The 17,504-nt window shown below is 40.3% G+C and overlaps 1 protein-coding gene across 1 annotated transcript in view; it reads left to right on the top strand.

Annotated features, from left to right (window-relative positions):
* The window catches only part of CUNH4orf19 (chromosome unknown C4orf19 homolog), a 38,941-nt gene that overhangs the window by 2,922 nt on the left and 18,515 nt on the right, over nucleotides 1–17,504 (top strand). The window contains exon 2 of the mRNA XM_041402914.1: nucleotides 16,646–16,695. The gene's annotated coding sequence lies outside the window, so the exon portion shown is untranslated. The remainder of the gene's footprint in view (nucleotides 1–16,645; nucleotides 16,696–17,504) is intronic.

Below are 17,504 nucleotides of genomic sequence, written 5' to 3'. Positions count from 1 at the left end.
AGGGCATAGCTAACCAGAGCAGGTGGCCAACCCCACTGCTCCTTAACCAGGAGCACCTCATTTAGCACCTGATCGTGCTGGAGTCCAAATCCAGCATGATGTCAAAACTTCATGTCCAAGCAATGATGCATGAAAATTGTTGATTTTTGCTGACCTACAGAACAGGGCTGGCAAGCAGGATGTATTGCTAAGGAGAACAGGTACAACAGGCATTGTAATTTTACTTAATGAAAGTTTGATATCAAAATGGACAAAATAATTGAGTTACCGTAGAAAGGTCAAAAGGGATTGCTGGAAAGGGGAAAAAAAGAAGGCAGCAATTTTTCTGTAAGTTCTCTTCTGGGTCACTTTCACTTAGACATATGGAGGAACTTTAAAATTTTATTAAGAACTGAATACATTGTGTGGAGACCAAACATTTAATCACTTACAGCAGGAGGCAGGGGGGAAAAAGGCCCAAGTTGTTTTTTGGTTTTTTTCTGTGTGACTTTTTTTTCCTGTCTGCCATTTTTATACAAGTTTATTTAACTCCCTTTTTTTTTTTTTTACTTTTATCACAGATGTTTGCTGCAAAGGCACAGATGCTTTCTTGTTAGAAAAACATTTCTGGTTGAACATTCTATTATTAATTCACACAAGTGACTTTTCCATTTAGGATAGCAAGGAAGAGTAAGCCTTCTCCTTGGGGCTTACTCTTACCAGCTTGATGTGCCTCAACTTTGCATCCCTTCTAGCTTTTTAATATAGTTATGTTTTTTCATTAAAGAGCAGTTATTTGTATGAATTTGTGTAAACAAGGTCCAATGCCTTGCTGTTGCAGGCAATCTGCTTTTGAAGGAGCTGAATAACAAGCAAAAGAGTACTCCATATCAAGAATAACACACACCCAGTGACTAAAAACCCTTTCAGTATGAAGTCCACCCTGGCAACTCTTCTCACTGGTTCCAGTAGGAACAGTATCAAATCCTCACGCTGCCAACAGAGGACAGGAGAAAAGAAATAACCCAATGCAAATGGGGCCAGTGCTACCCAGCACAGTGCTGCCAGCAGAAACAGCCTGGCATCAGCACAGGTTTGCCTGTGCTGGACAGAAGCTCTCCAGACCATAACAAAACATATTATTTCACATCTGCCCAATCTGCTGTGCTCAGAGCAGGTGCTGGATGTTAAGGCCCTTTTCCAGGCAGGTTAGCATTGCTGTGCTCTTATGATACACTCTGATGCAGAGCATCTGACAGCAGCCTTCAGGCAGGAGAGGCAGGGAGTGACCAACATGAGCCATGTGGAGCCAACATGTCCACAGCCCTGAGAGCCCACCAGCCTGCAGATCTGCTCCTCCCCTGACTACCTACCCTCCCCACGGGATTTTTTGCAATGGCTGTATGTGTAGACTGGACTCTATGTCTTACACTCACATCCCCCTTCAACCCACAGCTACTTTGCAACCCTGTTTTATCAGCAGTAGATTTGGGAGTGCCCAGTTTTATCTACCTTATTAAGCACCTGAGCTTTGTGCAACAGCTTGGGATGCAGAAGCACCACTTATTCCCTGGCACAGCCACCCAGCAATCTCCTCCTCTCCATTCTGGGCTCTGTGCTCCTTCCCACAGCCGAGTTGGTGCAGAAATCCCCCCACCAGGACCCAGGCCCACTGTGCAGGGGCAGCTCCCAGTCCTGGCACTGCAGCCGGCAGCCAATCCAGGCTCCACTTGCCCAGCTAATGAATCCACACTTTCCCATTACAGTACAGACAGTTTATTACCTCCAAAAAAATGTTATCCGCTCTTCCTCTCTTATGGCAAGCAAGCTTGATAGCAATTGCACTAACATGACTTTAACACTACACATTTCCATGGAGCTATTCTTCTCAGCTACTTCTGATCGACTCATAGTAAAAGAGGCCTAAGTCTCAGGCTAATTCATGCTTTTGAAGTTGGCAGTCTCGTTCACCTATAGCTCAGTGGAAAACAAGCAGTTGGTGTCAGCTGTCAGGAACCTGAATCAAGCTTTGTTAAGGCCTCCTCTGTCTCTATTTCTGGTTTGGGTGTGGCATGGAAAAAACAATATTTACCATCTCAGTAGCTGTGCCCTTTGTGTATTTGTTTTTGTATTCCCTTTCCCCATGTGAATTTAGCAGATGTTGCATGGCTTGGTATCAGCTCTGAATTTTGTTGTCAGAGTACGTGCATGTCTCCACTGAACATTAGTAGTGAATAAGCAATGTCTGCACAGAAAAGATAATACAGATTCAGCTGCCAGGCACCATTTCAGTGGCAAATGTAGATAAAGATATAAACACCAAAAATACCCTAAGATTTCATTTTCAATGTAAATGAAAGAAAAACTACAGCCATCAGCCCTGAATGGAAGACTGCCAGGGGCCCGAGAAGCTACCACCATATACCAGGTCCAATTTTTGTCTTTTAACATCTCTTTTTAAATTAAAATCACTTAGGAGTGTTTTCCATTGCTTTGGATGAATGAACACAGATTACTAAAAGGCTAGTTTGTATTTACCAATATACTTTAAAAACTAATGCTCAGTGTAATTATCCCATTAATTACCTTCTATACAACATGTCCATTCACTTTTTGTTTATATAGAGTAAAAACATAGGGATTTGCTAGGGTTCAGATCATAAAAAACCTCAAAGACAGTTTAAGAAAACAGTGGAAAGCCAAGGGCAAAAAGCTAGAGGAAGCAGGGAAAAGTCAGCTTGCTGTTTTCACAGCCAATTACCAGCACCCGGTATCCATCAAACTACAGCCTCAGCTTTCTTTCATTTCCCTGCCATCCTTCCACAATAAAGCTTTACAGTGGCACCACAGAAATCAGTGTGGCTGGACTTTCCTCCTGGAGAGTGAAACTATTTGTCCCAGATTTTCCATATGGGGGAAAGCCAGGTTTGAGAAGCAAGGAGGTAAATCAGCCCCCATCTCTGGGTAGGAGGCAGAACTTGAACCCAAGTCTCCCAAATGTCCTGAGAGCCAAATCTGCCTCTAGAGACTAACACTCTTTAGAAATCAAACCCAGTGACTTTCTTGTCACAGGGCAATATGTCAGACTGACCAATAAATAAAGTTTCAACACAAGCAGCAGATATTTGCTTTATGACAGTGTGACCTGAGACATTTCATTTATAGTCCCTGGAGAAAGGAGTTCTACTGGAAATGTCAGCCTGGTGTTACCATACAGCATCATGAACAACACCACAGGCAAAACATACTCCAGCATATCACACCTGATGGTGCAATCTTCATTGATAATTTTGGTGAATATAGTCCATTCTTTTGCACAGGATTAAAGGGAAAAAAAAATTACTAAGCTATCTTGATACCAGACAAACTAAGCCTTTTAAGACAATGAATCCTTTCCTATAGTTCTCAAGTATTGTTTTCCTGAGAGACTAAAAAAGATTGCAAATGCAATCAAGATCAGCAATTCAATAATACTACAGAAATGCAGCTGTATTTCCCTGCTATCTCACTATTATCACATTTGAGCAACATTTGGACCTTTTTGATGCAGTGGTCAATACTTTGGATCTGCCTTGTTCTGAGAAATAGTTACTGTAATTATAACGTAAGAGCTCTTTGCTCTTGTTCAAGAAATTGTTGTGTGCAATCATTCCCTTAGCCACCCATAATCACTCAATGTCTGTGAAGGAAATTGGTTTAAAATAACGAAATGGAAAAGTTCACCTGCACTCTAAAGAGCTCTAGATTAAATTAAGTCTATGCTTTACACTTTAATCTAAGTGATGTATTTAAAAGCAAAGAAAAGCCCATTGAATCAAAAAGAATTCATGTAAGAAAGTCATAAAAGGGCCTTTTTAAAAGTATTGTATCAGAGTCATTGCTTGAAAAATCTTGAGTGTGACTTATAATTGTTTTGAGTATTTTTCTGTTTTAAAGGTTTGTTATCCATTTTCACAGCCTTCTTTAACTATGCTTTTCTACTCTCTGCTGACCAATCTTGATGTCAAATCTTCAGGAACAACGAGGTTAAAAAAAAGCATCCTGGTATTTTCACCACACCTGTTATGTAAAAGCAGCTTTGTGTAGGAGAAGCATCTTGAGCAGTGAATCTGGGGGAAAAGACACACCCTACTCCACCACCATCACCCACCCCTACCCCCCCAAAAGAAAAGGGGAAAGAAAAATAAATGCAGAAGACAGCTTTCAGGCTGTCTGATCTGAAAGAAGACACAGATAAAATCTGATAAGGAAGCTGAATTACATAGCTTATACTGTTTTAGAAGGATTCCTAATTTTAGTGCACATACTTGATTCTTCACAGAAATCCCCACAGGTGTCTAGGTCTAAGCAGTTCTAGATTACAGGCTGCAAGATTGTCTCAGAAATAACTGCCCAAGCCAGGCACACCCCAGCCTCACCATTCACTGAAACACCTGATCACAAACAATTGCTGCCCCTAACATGCCAGGCATTTATGTGAACTCTGGATCACCAATACCTATCATAATTAACAATATTATTTTGCTCACAGAATAAACTAAATTTGCTCCCACAACATGTAAAATTCTTCTGATGAGGAAAGCATCTTCTCCAGGTGTCATAATGCAAGCCATATTACTTATCTAGATCTCATGTTGTGATGCAATTAAAAAGCAACAAGAATAAGGAATAATGAAGAAAGTGATCAAATTATTTTTATCACTCTTTCCAAACAGGACAACTCAGTGAGGTTTGTTTTTTAAAATGAGCAAAATCAATTTTTTCTTTCAAACCTGACTCTTCTGTACCAAGTACATTGTTCTCCAGGTTTTACTTTCACTTCTCAAAATCCATTATCCTGTATATGCCTTAGCCCACACATCGTGCCCTGTGCATAGCTGTCTGATTCTCAGACCTGCTAGGAGCTATAAATTTGGGCAGGTGGCCAAGCTGTTAATTCATCATCTTCTGTTTCAGTCTTGCCAGGAAAATACAGGTTTGAACAATGAATTTATAACATGTGCTTTCTGGGTCATACCTATTCCTTTGTGTAGGACTCACTTTGGGCTAGCAGTGACAAACCAAGGGTGTAACTCTGCAAACTCAAGCTATTTATAAACAAGTTTCAGTACCTTTTCCTTCTGTTTCCATTCCAGTTGAAAAATACTGTTATAACTTGAACTCTTACAGCCACAGAAAATGCAATTTTTTTCCTCTGTTCCACTATAAATTTTCTTTAAAATAGAGAAACCAACATTGTCTCATTTCCCTGTGGGTTCTGTTTGCACTCCAAGAGGTTAAATGTTCATATTTCCCCCCAAATCTGTTGATTCTTTAGCCTGTTAAGCTGCCACATATGTTAAAATTGCCTCTGTCGAACAATTATGATGTCTTTAAACCACTGATTCTTCTTATTTTCTGAAATTCTTTTCCATTCTCTATATCATTCTAGCTTGATGTAAAAAAGAGAAATGTGCAAAAAGAAATGTTTTACAAGGCCAGTACTTGAGATGAGCCCCAGGAGCATGGCTTATTGCCAGCCTGTGCTTTGCACTGCTGTAACAGCTGCATTAAATGAGTATTTGTTAGCATAAACTTAACCTGACTGAATTTCTCTAAAGTGCATTTAGGACAAATGATCCAGCAGTGGTATGCTCTGTGCTGCAGGGCTTGTATCATTCAGTAGCATGCCATGAAAGAGCCTGGATTTGTACGTTCTGCTCTTGACATGAAATGAAGTTAATCACAGACTGAGATTTCTTTGTTCAGTACAACAGACTTTTTTCTGGCCTGTACAGTTCTAGTTTATCTCACATTCCTGCAGCCTGCAATATTGCTCTGTCCACAGACCTCACTGTGGAGTGCAGTGCTAACTTGGTTGAACAGCTTACCTAGAGACTGGCACTGCAAACTCTCTAACCTAAGGACTCAGTCACTTAGGAGCCTCCTGTTTTCTAGATTTGACCTTCTGTTTCCCAACCTGTACGGGTCTACTGCTACCCTGCAGGATGTATTCTTTATTCAGGTTGTTTTGGTTTTCCTCATCTCCATGGCATTCCCAGTAAGGAGCATAATATTCAAAGATACATTAAATAAAAACCCTTCTGTGCTTCATACAGAGTTCCCTGAGTAAGGCTCTGGAAAAGAAAGTTTCTTGCAAAAGAAACTACATGAGTAAATACACTACTGCCCAGGAAAAGTCATGCTCCTTCTCCCAGAAAAAAATGGAAAGGTTAATTCCATCAAGGCCTGCAGATAGTGGAGTCCTTCATCCCCAAAACATCCTCTTCACACAGCTTTTGAGGCTCCTTTGACAGAAGGAAAATTAAGTTTAAATTGGCAAAGACCCTATGCATTTATGCCAGGAAAATCCCACACAATTTGAAATTAATCAATAGCACAGAAACCCCCTCCCACCTACCACATGGAGCCCAGTCTCCAAAAATCTGCAGCCTCTCTCTAGGGTGGTATTTGAAATATGCATGTTTGCAGAACTAGCTTCACTCTCCTCCTATGCCACCTTCCCACACAGAGAGATCTTTTGATACTTTCTTCCCAAGGGAAAAATAACACACCTATGTGGAAAACAAAGGCTAGAAATGCCTGATTTGAGAAAATCTTCTCCTCACTGAGCCAATTCACTTTTCTCCCACTGAGAAACAATGTATTTTTAGTCCAGCAAAACACAACACAAATATGATTTAGCCTTCATGCCAATAAATCTTTTTGAAAGACCTCGTAAGAAAGGCTTGCCTGAAACAGAGCCTGAGCTCTACCTTGCTTTTTCCAGGCCCTTCCTTTGCTTTCCAGGAGGCCTGAAGGTTTCCTTAAGGAAGCAAGACAGCAATGGATTACCACAGAGCTTTCCATGAATGGCCTGTTGAAGCATCCGAGGTGCAAGACTCCGAGGTGTTTGTTACTCACAATTACAAATTGTACAATTACCCAGCTCCCACTATATTTCGGGGTTTTGTCCCCTCCCTTCCTGCAGAGTTTCCCCAAGCAAGGAGGCTCCAGGTGTCTTGTCTCTGAGCTGCCATCAGGGGTTTGCAGCATTTCCTTGTTTGTGTTACAGCAGCATCTACAAGCACCACAAGGGATAAAGACCCCACTGCTTTGGCTGTCCCAGACACATCTAATAACACACACCATATTTAAACCATATTTAATTTATAGATTACCAGACTGTTCCAGACTGGATCCAACTTTCCTTACTTTAGGGAGAATAAGGAGGCACAACCCAATCACATCTTTCTTATTGTTAAAGAATACATTATCCCTGAGAAAGAAATGCTCTGGGTTTTAATCCCTTTGGGTTTGGAAGGCACATAATTGCAGATACCTGAAATCCCATATGACGGGTGTCATCAGGAGAGTATTGCACAACCTGTGGTGACCACTGCCTCATGTGGCTTTGGCATCAGTGGGTTCCAGTGTCTGCACTGGGCATGAGATGGCTCAGAGTTCACCCAGAGCAGCAGGGACTCTCCAAAGTCAAGGAAACACCAGGTTTGTGAGCTTTAGGTTGCTTTGAATAATGCAGCTGTCAAGTTGCCTTGCTCAGACAGGAGGGATCTACCAGTAGCATGCTGCTGTCAAGCCCAGTAACAGGACTTAACACAACTAAACAGATTTTGCTAGGCATTGTCTCATGCATTAAAAACCTAATATCCCATAGAGCCAGGCAGGGAATTGTGAATTGTTCTGCCAGGGAATGGCACTTGACTGCAGCTGGAGCTGGACCAGAGCTGTGTCCCATGGACCCCTCCTGCAGTGCATCCACATCTGGAACAACAGAGAGCACAGGCAGGCAGTGCCAGCAGGAAGCACTACCAGACTGCTGGGAGTTAGTCAGGCCTGTTAATCACAAAGCTGTCCTCCCCAGTCATTGCTCCACCGAAAAACACTGTTAATTGCCCTCATATTAATGTTTGCCACCTGTTTTCCTTCTTCTTAGGCTTTGTCTATGGAATCATCATTTCTCAAGCTTCCACACTTCTTTCACATTTGAAAAACTTTCTACTATCTGAAAAGGTAATAAATGAAAAAAAAAGAACAAAAAAACAAACAACAGATCTTTCAATATAGCTTGAACTAGTCAAGCTGTGTTCCTTTTGCACAGCATCACATGCAGAGTGTTCCTTTCTAAAGGTAACAATATTGAAGGGGTTTCTCTTTCTTGTCCCAATTCAGACTTTAGCAGTGCTAGTGTTTTAACACTATGTCACAAGTAGAGGTATTGCAGATAAAGCCACAGGCTTGTTTTGCAAATTCCCATGTTGGTTCTTGGCTGTTAAACACCACCTGAATAAGGAACTGACTACCAAACACAACCCTTGTTACAGGAAGAAAGGAGGAAATCAGCAGAGAGCTGTCTCTCTGCCTCACCTCTGGGGAAAACCACTCCTCCCTGTTGCCACTGCTGTGCTGCACCCAGGGCCAGGGGTCACCTTAGGGACACCCTCAGCTCCAGCTGTCTCGGGGCAATGCAGTGGCTTCTGCAGGTGCCAAGGCCTCTGACCACAGGCTCTCACCTTATGAACTCGGTTTAAACTCTAGCCACAGCAGACTGCTGTTGATTTCAGCACTTTTGTTAATTGTGAAGCTTCAAATTCACTTTTTCCTGTTGAATACATACAGCACAAGGAATAGGTGAGAAGACGGCCAACTCTTAGCAGCAGTTCAGCATCACAGAAATTTAATTGTGACAGGAAAATTCACAGCAAGTCACTCATAAGTCACTTTTGCAAGAACATTTTGCTACAGAGAAAATAAAAACATACAGCTGGATACAATGAAAGGATTTCAGGAGGTAATATGCCAGATAGCACTGTGTGAAAAGGCCTTCTTTCCTGTAAAGGACAAAAATATCTTACTCCTTCAGACCCCTTCCTCACCTCATGACAATGAGATGTGTAGACCGAAACTTGATCGGATAGCAGAAGGGTTAGGAGAGCACTGAACTATATTTTTATGCAGATTTGTCTATCCATCCTAGCTGAAATGAATTCTGATGTCTTTTTGACATGAACAAGGCAGGATTTGATAGAATCTAGCAGCTCCCTGGGACTCCATTAGTAACTCAACCATTTTCCTGTCTCTTCACCATCTCATCTTCCCAACACTGTGATCCAAACTGGGACAGCAGCCCAGTTCTTTGGATATCAGACTGGGAAGGAGCAAAAAAACTAAGCTCTGATGTTTTTTCCAGGGGCCCAAGAACCTCAAGGCTCTCTCAAATAGGTAAAGACCATCACAAGGATCATGCTATAAAGGGAAAATAGTATTTTCACAAGGAATTTTAAAAACAAACCACAAGAAAATTACATTTTCTCAACCAGAACAAAACTATGTCTTTGTGGCTTCTGTAAATCAGACTTACCTTTCCCTACTCATCCCTATTAACACATGCCATTTGAAAAAAATCTACGTATAATAAATAGGAATGCCTCTAGATGTCAAAATCTGGGAAGTGTATACAGTGAATCACCACAAGAAAAGACTTAGAATGCTGCAAGGGACAGCACAGACCCCTACAATCTCCAGCCCCTGGTCCACACAAGCATCCCTGTCAGTAGAACCTGAGAAAAAGTTTAAACAGCTGAGAGGAAAAAAAGTTCTTACTGGAGGTATTCTTTATTCTTAGTTCCCATAAATCACTTAGGCCCTCAGTTAAATGTGATTTGTAAAAGACATGCACTGCATCAGTATTTGCTTTGGAATGCATAATTGAGCTCCAGGATTTTAACTGATTTTAACATTAAAAAATAGGTTTTGTCAAAGCTGAGGAAACATCCATTGACAGAGTGCAATCACATGACTGAAGGACTGGTATCAGTCGCCTGTGACTGCATTGCAGGAAAAGGAAGTCTTCGCTAGACTTATCTATCCTCAGCAACTTCAAAATTTCTGTAAAGCTCATTCAAGATGTGATACATCTTGAAAAAAATCAAAATTTTACATTTTTGAATTTAAAATCAAAAGAAATATTGAGTAATAATAACAACTTTTCATTGTGTTGTCTGCTTAAAATCCCTGGACTGCATACAAATCACACCAGTTAGTACTTAAAACTACAACAGAGAAATAAATACCTGAATTTCAGATCTTCTTTACATATGAAGTGAACAAAGACTGCAAGCAGAGAGGAGGTCTCTTACCATTTAGGACTATCCCTTTGGTTTCAGTCCTGCATATGCATATTGCAAGTACATACCAACCCCTGCCAAGCAAGGCAGACTCACAGCAGCACACGGCAGGGGTCTCCTGCCACTGGAAATGTGACAACCCAGCCTGCATTAAATGCCACAGTAGCACTGCTTCAGCTGCAAAACCATTGCCAAAGCGCCGTGTGGAAAGACCAATGTGTACTGCTCACAATTCTAAAAAAAAGGGTGGGGTTGCACTGGCATAGTTAAACTGAAGCAATTCTGTATAAATGAATGATGTGCTGATTTAAATCTGGATTACTTATTAGTTTATTTTTGCTTCACAGCAGCGCCATTTCTATGGCTAAATTAGGCTTCAGGCTTAAACAGTTGCTTGGATTGTCAGTCTCACAGGATTAGTGATTTTAATTTAAGGAATGGGTTACAAGAAAAAGTAATTTCATGCTTTGAAAACAACTTTTATTTATTTCGAAGGCTTGGAACCTAGAACCATCACACCATAATCTTATTCAAATGTTGATGTCATCAATGCATTTTAAATCAGCATTTAATTAGGTTAAAGAAAGAAGACAGTAGCTGAAGAAAGCCCAGTAAGGATTTCTATTTCTAGATAAAGCTGCTTTAAATGCATAACCAATTCTGCTAACTGTGGGATGTGATGCACACGACTGAGTTTATAGGTGTTCAGTAAGAGTTTGTGCCACTTCATGTATCACTGTGAGCAGTCAGCACAAAGAGAATGATATAAATACAGAAGAGTGGGCCTATAATCTCTACTCCTAATTTAAAAACTATATTTGCCCTGGACTGCAATAATGCTTACTTTCCTTCTAAAAACTTTCATCTCCCCAAATCAAAAAAGTCCTTTTTAAGTTTTTTTAGCTTAAATGAGCATACAGAGTAGGCAAGCTTTAGGGAACATTTCCTGTATTTAAACTCTGTCAATTAACAGTGCTGTACCCAAATCCCTTCCAAGCCATAACATGATTTTAAGAAAATTAAATTGTATCAGTGTGGAAATCTGTAGCAGAAAGAGAAGAAATAGAAATTAGGTCAATCTAATTGAATTGCAGTAGCTTATCTGAAAAACACCTTTGCTACCTAGTTTGAAAAGGCATTAGAAACCACATTAGGGAACCGTTTTCATTTTGAAAATCTTCTTCATTACTGCCTGCTTCACTGAAACGACTTTCAAAATCTTCATCTTTGCTACTCCTGCTTTGCTTAGAGGACTCACGGCTGATGCCCCCTCCTGAGCTTTAATTTGTCTGGAGGCTGAAAATAATGCCAACATTAAAGTTAGAAATTTCAAATGGATGAGGAGAATCTAGCTTCAGCAGGATTTTATGTGCCTTTTAGGCCCTTATGTGAACATTCAATTTTAACAAAAAACTGCTGTTTCTCACCCAGAGGAGGTGCCCCACCACAGTCTGGTCTCGGCACACACAGAAAGCAGAAGGAGAAAAGGGTAAAGCTATTGCCTGCTTTGGCAATGGGGTTTTCTGGCGTTTGGGAACAGATTTACACCTCCCACACACGAGCTGGGGAGCTGCAGGAAAGGCAGTAAGCACTGAGTAGCCTCGTGTTAACACTTCACCTCACTGACACCTGCTCCAGTCCCGGCTCTCCAGGACCAGGTGCTCCTGCTGCTCTGAGGCAGACACCAGAAAGCTGGCAGCCCAACTCCCCTGTACTGCAAACCCCACCCCACAGATGTGACAGGAGTGTTCACACTGTGGGTGCAAGTATTTCGTAACAAATAGTAAACCAAATATATGTGTCATTTTTAGCAAGGGTGATTACACAAATTACTGATGTAAGATGAGCTACTTAAATGTATGTCAGCTATAGAATAAAGGCCCATCCATTTGTTCCACTCTTCATCAGTGGAACAGTATCAGTATCATAATTCTGAAGCAAGACAAGACGTGGTTCCACCCTCTCAAGAAAAACTCATACACAAAAGGAGGATGCACTCTCCCAAAAGCAGGAGGAAGAAGCAACAGCCACTTCAGTTCATTTACCTTTCTAGAGGAATGTCCATTATTAAAAACTAAATTTGGTAGTGCAGGACTTTCCACACTCTAACTACAGGGGGTAGGATTATATATATATATATATATGTATGTGTGTACATATATATATATATATGCATATAACAGCAATGATGAGGAGAACCTTTTCCCAAGTCTGTGTTTCCTAGCACTAACGATTCAAAATGTCATCTGAAGCACCTCTGTTTCACATTGGCTCATTCTTTAATTGTGTCAGTATAACACTCACACAATTACAAATTATAATGAACAAGTCCCACTCTGAAATCTGAGCCCTAAAGGCTACATATGTTATCCAAATATATAACCAAATGCTAAGCACACTGGGATTCTTTCAACCACAAATTTAAGTAATTATGACTATTCCTAATGTTGCAACAGAAATATCATGTTCAACTAATTATAGCTCAGAACACTTTTCTACTACATATTCTGCCATTTTTCAAAGTCACCCAATTTTCATCCCCTTAAGCAAAAGACTTCATCTAAATTTCTTACCTCTATTAGCACAATCTTTACTATTAAACCATTTGTGTAAGTTAGTTTTTGACTGACTCTAATCTTCTGACTGACAGAATTATAGGCATAATGTGTTTTCTCAGGGGATTTTCCTACTTAGAGAATCAGTCTGCAAATTTCTCACTCTCTGAATTATAGCCCATGATTTAATGTCATCCTTTTCCGCATCCTCAAAACCACGAGGGAGACCCTATTTCCACAGGTGGCTCCCCATGGCTCTTTGCCAACAAAAGTGCTTATGACAGTGAATTACACTCTTCAGAAACCTTACTAATTTTTGTAGCTAAATTAGACTTTGCTTTGTCACTACTGCCTGCAAACAGTCAGAGATGGGGACATGCCTGGGTGTTCCTATTTACATAAACAGGCTCTAAGCAAGATACCTGCAACCCAGATAAAATCTGGCAAGACTAGCTTTAATATGTCATAGGGATATATTTGCATCAGGTAGTGTGTGCCACATCAGACAGTTTTAATGAAAAAGGCAGAGGAAAGAGGCATCTACAGCACATACATCTCCCCTTCCCATCCACCAGTAAACACATGATTTGTTGTAAGAACACAGACAACAGAAGCTCCTCAGTAAGGGCAAGCAAAGAGAAGGTTCACAGCAGATCTACAGAGAGGGCCTGCAGGGAGCAGAGCATCAGGGAAGCGTGAGGTCAGGCTTACAACACACCCTTGGCTCTGCCTAGCTCTAGGTCATCTCTTACACCTTGGTGACACCACAGCACTACAGGCACTGGTCCTTAGTGGTTTCCCCTACAGCACAAAGGCTGAAAAGAAGCCTTTCCCCCAGGGCATCCCCACAAAGCTCCTGGCAGATGTAGACACAGGTGAGATTGGCTCAGCTGGATGGAGCATGGTGCTAATACTGCCAGGGCTCTGGGTGCAATCCCTCTACGGGCCATTCACTTCAAGTTGGACTCAATGAACCTTGTGATCCCTTTCAACTCAGAATATTCCATGATTCTGTGAAGAGCTAAACTCAGGTTATAATTGTGGATATGGCCTTGCCTTTAATTTGTCAGAAGCTTCAGCAATCAGGTAATAAAACAATACAGAGCCAAGTTAACACTCAAGTACAAGTGATTCACAGTACAACTTCACCAAGTTTAAGGACCAAAAAAGTTTCTTCCCCTTGAAGGAAGGCCCACTGCCATGGAGAAGACACAGTAGAACACACAGCAATGATGGCTAAAGAGCAGTAAATTACAGTTCATATTAATACATGTGGCAAACCTAGGTAAAAAGGAGTAGAAGAAATGCATATTCCCTATATATGCATATAATAGATATTCCCTATACTGAAAACAGCCTTATCCAGTAATGCAGATGGGATGATGATTTACTTTTCCAATCACCCCTACATAAGACCTCAGGGTATGCAAAACGGCCTTTACACAAAGTTCTGTTTGATGAAATCAGAATGATGAATTCTTTTTATGCTATAAAATGCTGTTAAGATATAGCTGTAGTAATAACTTCAAAAAATATCAAAGTCTTCAACTGACCATGTTATACATAGAAGAGAAAGGTAAAATATTTATTCTATGGTTAGATGAAAAAATGTTCTTTTATAATAAACACAAAGACTAGTCGCTCAGTGCCTGGCATTCTTTGTGAATATTTCCTGGAATTACTGGTGTCAGTGTCAAGCCAGTGCAGCTATAGGTGTGTTTCAATATTTGAATGTAGAAAAGGAGAAGCATTTTTGAATTTAAATTTGTCTTGGATATTTTTGGCATGAATTTTTAAAAACCAAGGATCATGGACCATGTCAGGATAAGAGCATTATAGGGAAAGGAAGAGAGATTTGAGGATTTTGCCAGATTAAAATGTTCAGTATCTTGTGTCTTGCACTCCTAACACTTACTCCAAATCTTAACTTCCAGGTAAATATTCATAAATGCATTCACCACAGGTCTGGCAATGTTGTTATGAATTTTGGAGGCCCCAGATATGTCCTTTCCTAGTAGACTCTCTAAACAACAATAAAAACAATAAAATAGCAAGAATTGACACTTTTAGTACAACATCACATGGTTCCAGCAATCATAGGAGGGTGAATGCCATTCTGCACCTATAGTTTTCAGAATGCTTTCTCACTTGTAGGCTACATGGGTCATAGGGCATATAAAGCAACATGCAACCTTTTTTTCAGTATTTTCAATCTTATTTTTCAGTGTTTGAATAAAGAACCATTATTTTCCAACTTACTTGGAGATTATCAACACATCTCAGACATCCACAATAACCAAAAATCCCATCCATATAGAGGAGCTCAAATAATGTTCTGAATAACTCCCTGTTATTTAAAAAAAAAAAAGACATTTCTTAGTACACATTTTTCAGGTCCTCTAGATATGTAAACAATGAAATCCTGCACTTTGCAGACTAAAGGGGAAGTGTCACCATTATGTTACATAACAACATAAATAAGGGGGAACATCCATCCAGGTCAAAAAGGGCACTAGCCCAGGAGCAAAGAAAATTCCTCCTCCAGCATAACAAGTCTGGGCAATTGCCATCTATAAATATATCTATAAATAGGAAAGGAAAGAGTACATAATGAGTTTCCATAGAAAAAACCTAAACACTGTCCAGCACCACAACAGTGAACATGACAAAATCAAGTTTAACTTTTAACAAGTTAAATGTTCTAGGACAATGTAAGTCTTCAGACACATGAGACTTAAAACCAAGATTGATGTGATGTAAATGTTATGTAATTCCAGCTCCCCATAATACCAGGGGTGTTTGCACAATTCCTTCTGAGGTACCTGGTGAGGTACCTGGTGCTGACTACAGCACTGAACTAGAGTCTGATCCAGCCTCAGAGTTTCTGAGTCTCTTTGACACAGAATAAGGTAGAACTAAAAATACAATAAAAAGCAAACAATGCAGAGACATTCCTGGTGATCCATTGCAAAGACAGTTTTTTAAAGAAAGAGATTTTCGAGATTTTTCCTTTTTTTTTTTTTTTTTTTTTTTTAACCAGGGTGGCAGAATAAATCTACTTGGTACTTTTTTCACATTATAATTGAATTCCCAATCATGGAAAACAGACAAATTCCCTCTTTCTGTTTTCTCCTGGAGTTTTCTGCAGCAGTCAGTACCTTTGTTGAGCAGAAGTCGGCTGGAACCAAGAAAACAGGAGCTAACCTGCTGCTGCTCTCATCCGGGTGTCCAAAGAACAAGGATTTGTTGCAGTCATTGCTTTGCCACCTGCCTGAGGCATTCAACTGTATCTAGCACAATGACGCTGGAAATCATTCAGGAGTAAATACACAATAACATTTGTATGTTTACAGCATCTGTGAAAGGTGTGGGTAGGGTGATTTCTCTACTGTGTGTTTCCAGAGCAAGTGAAACCCATTAATTAAATTCATGCTCTTGTCCTGCTTCAAAAGTAAAAACAGAGATGATTTATGGGCACTGACAGCTGCAGGAACTGGTTTTGCTCACTCCCTCTCATTAATTAATTTTGAAGCATCTGGAAAGGTTGATTTCTCAGATTCTAAGCATTCAAAAGGCTGCACATCCTCAGTTTCTGCAAAGAAAGAAAAATGCCAGTTTCACGCAAAGAACTGTCTGTCATGGTTTCTCAGTGCTGGCTGAATAGTGTCTACTGAAATTGTGTACCTCAACAGCCCTGTGCCTGCCCAGGCAACAAAGCTGTAAGAGATGCCAATCACAAAAAACATTTCTTATCCAGTAATTAATTTGTCCTATCAACAAAATCTCTAAAATGAGAAAGTGGCACTTGTAGAACAGTGTAATCTACAAAACAAAACAAAAAATTTTCTCTAATAACAGACCCAGGGAAATTGCCACAAACTCTCCCTTCTAGAGGGAATATCAATGTCTCTATATTGCACATAATGATATATGCAAATATAAATATATACAGCAATACACCAGTGTGTTTATTTCTTCTTCTAGGTTCCTTAAACAGGAGGCAGATTGCTAGCATTTGGGGCTGAAAGCTGGAGGTAAGCAATCAGAAGACATTTAACATGCAAGATAGGAACAGGAAATTGTTACAGAAGTGGAAAATTTTGGGTATTGAACTTTCACCCTCAGCTCCTGCGAGATTTTTGCTAATAAAGAACTATATAAACATAGACAGATTATATTGCATTACCTGCCCAGCAGAGCCATATGCTGCTTCTGCAGACATGGCCAAAAAGATCAAAGCTTCCTGTGCATTAATGAGCTAAACTTGGGTGTTGTATGTTTCATATCATGCTGTAGACGTATATTGACCTATATTGACAGAGTGAAGGGCTGGGCCAGAACTCTGGATCTGTCTTTCAATCAATTATTTTATGATTCTGTACAACACTTTGTAAAACATAAGGCAAATTTATTTTGTTGTGATTCATGGCCAGACAGCAGAAAGCCTGCCAGGAACAAGGATACTGCCATCTAAAGCAGCTCACGATCACTAGTTACCAGGAAGAAATAAAAAGTATCCAGCATGGTCTATAAAAGTGGTGGAGCAAACAGAACGTAAAACTCTTTCTGCCAGTGACCCAAGGGGCCTCACTAACAGCTGACTGTGACTAAGAACCTCTACCTAGGCATGAATGGGCACATGATACTGGGTTACAGAATCAGCAGACAGCACCATCCCACGGTGCCTTAGCTAATAGAGAGAGAGTAATTCTCCAGAAAACTCTTGTACAACTGGCAAGACCACAGAGCTCTTTCAAATAGCCTATTTTCAGTTGTGAATCAAGATCTTTCCTTTTGTCAGCTCTTTTTGCCAATCAGGAAACAACCTGTGCCTTTTGAGTTA

The sequence above is a fragment of the Onychostruthus taczanowskii genome, unplaced genomic scaffold, assembly GCF_017590055.1.
Source record: "Onychostruthus taczanowskii isolate IOZ18803 unplaced genomic scaffold, ASM1759005v1 scaffold2, whole genome shotgun sequence".
Taxonomy (NCBI): domain Eukaryota; kingdom Metazoa; phylum Chordata; class Aves; order Passeriformes; family Passeridae; genus Onychostruthus; species Onychostruthus taczanowskii.
The sequence above is the reverse complement of the archived record's forward strand: the minus strand, read 5'-3'. Positions and strand labels throughout refer to the sequence as shown.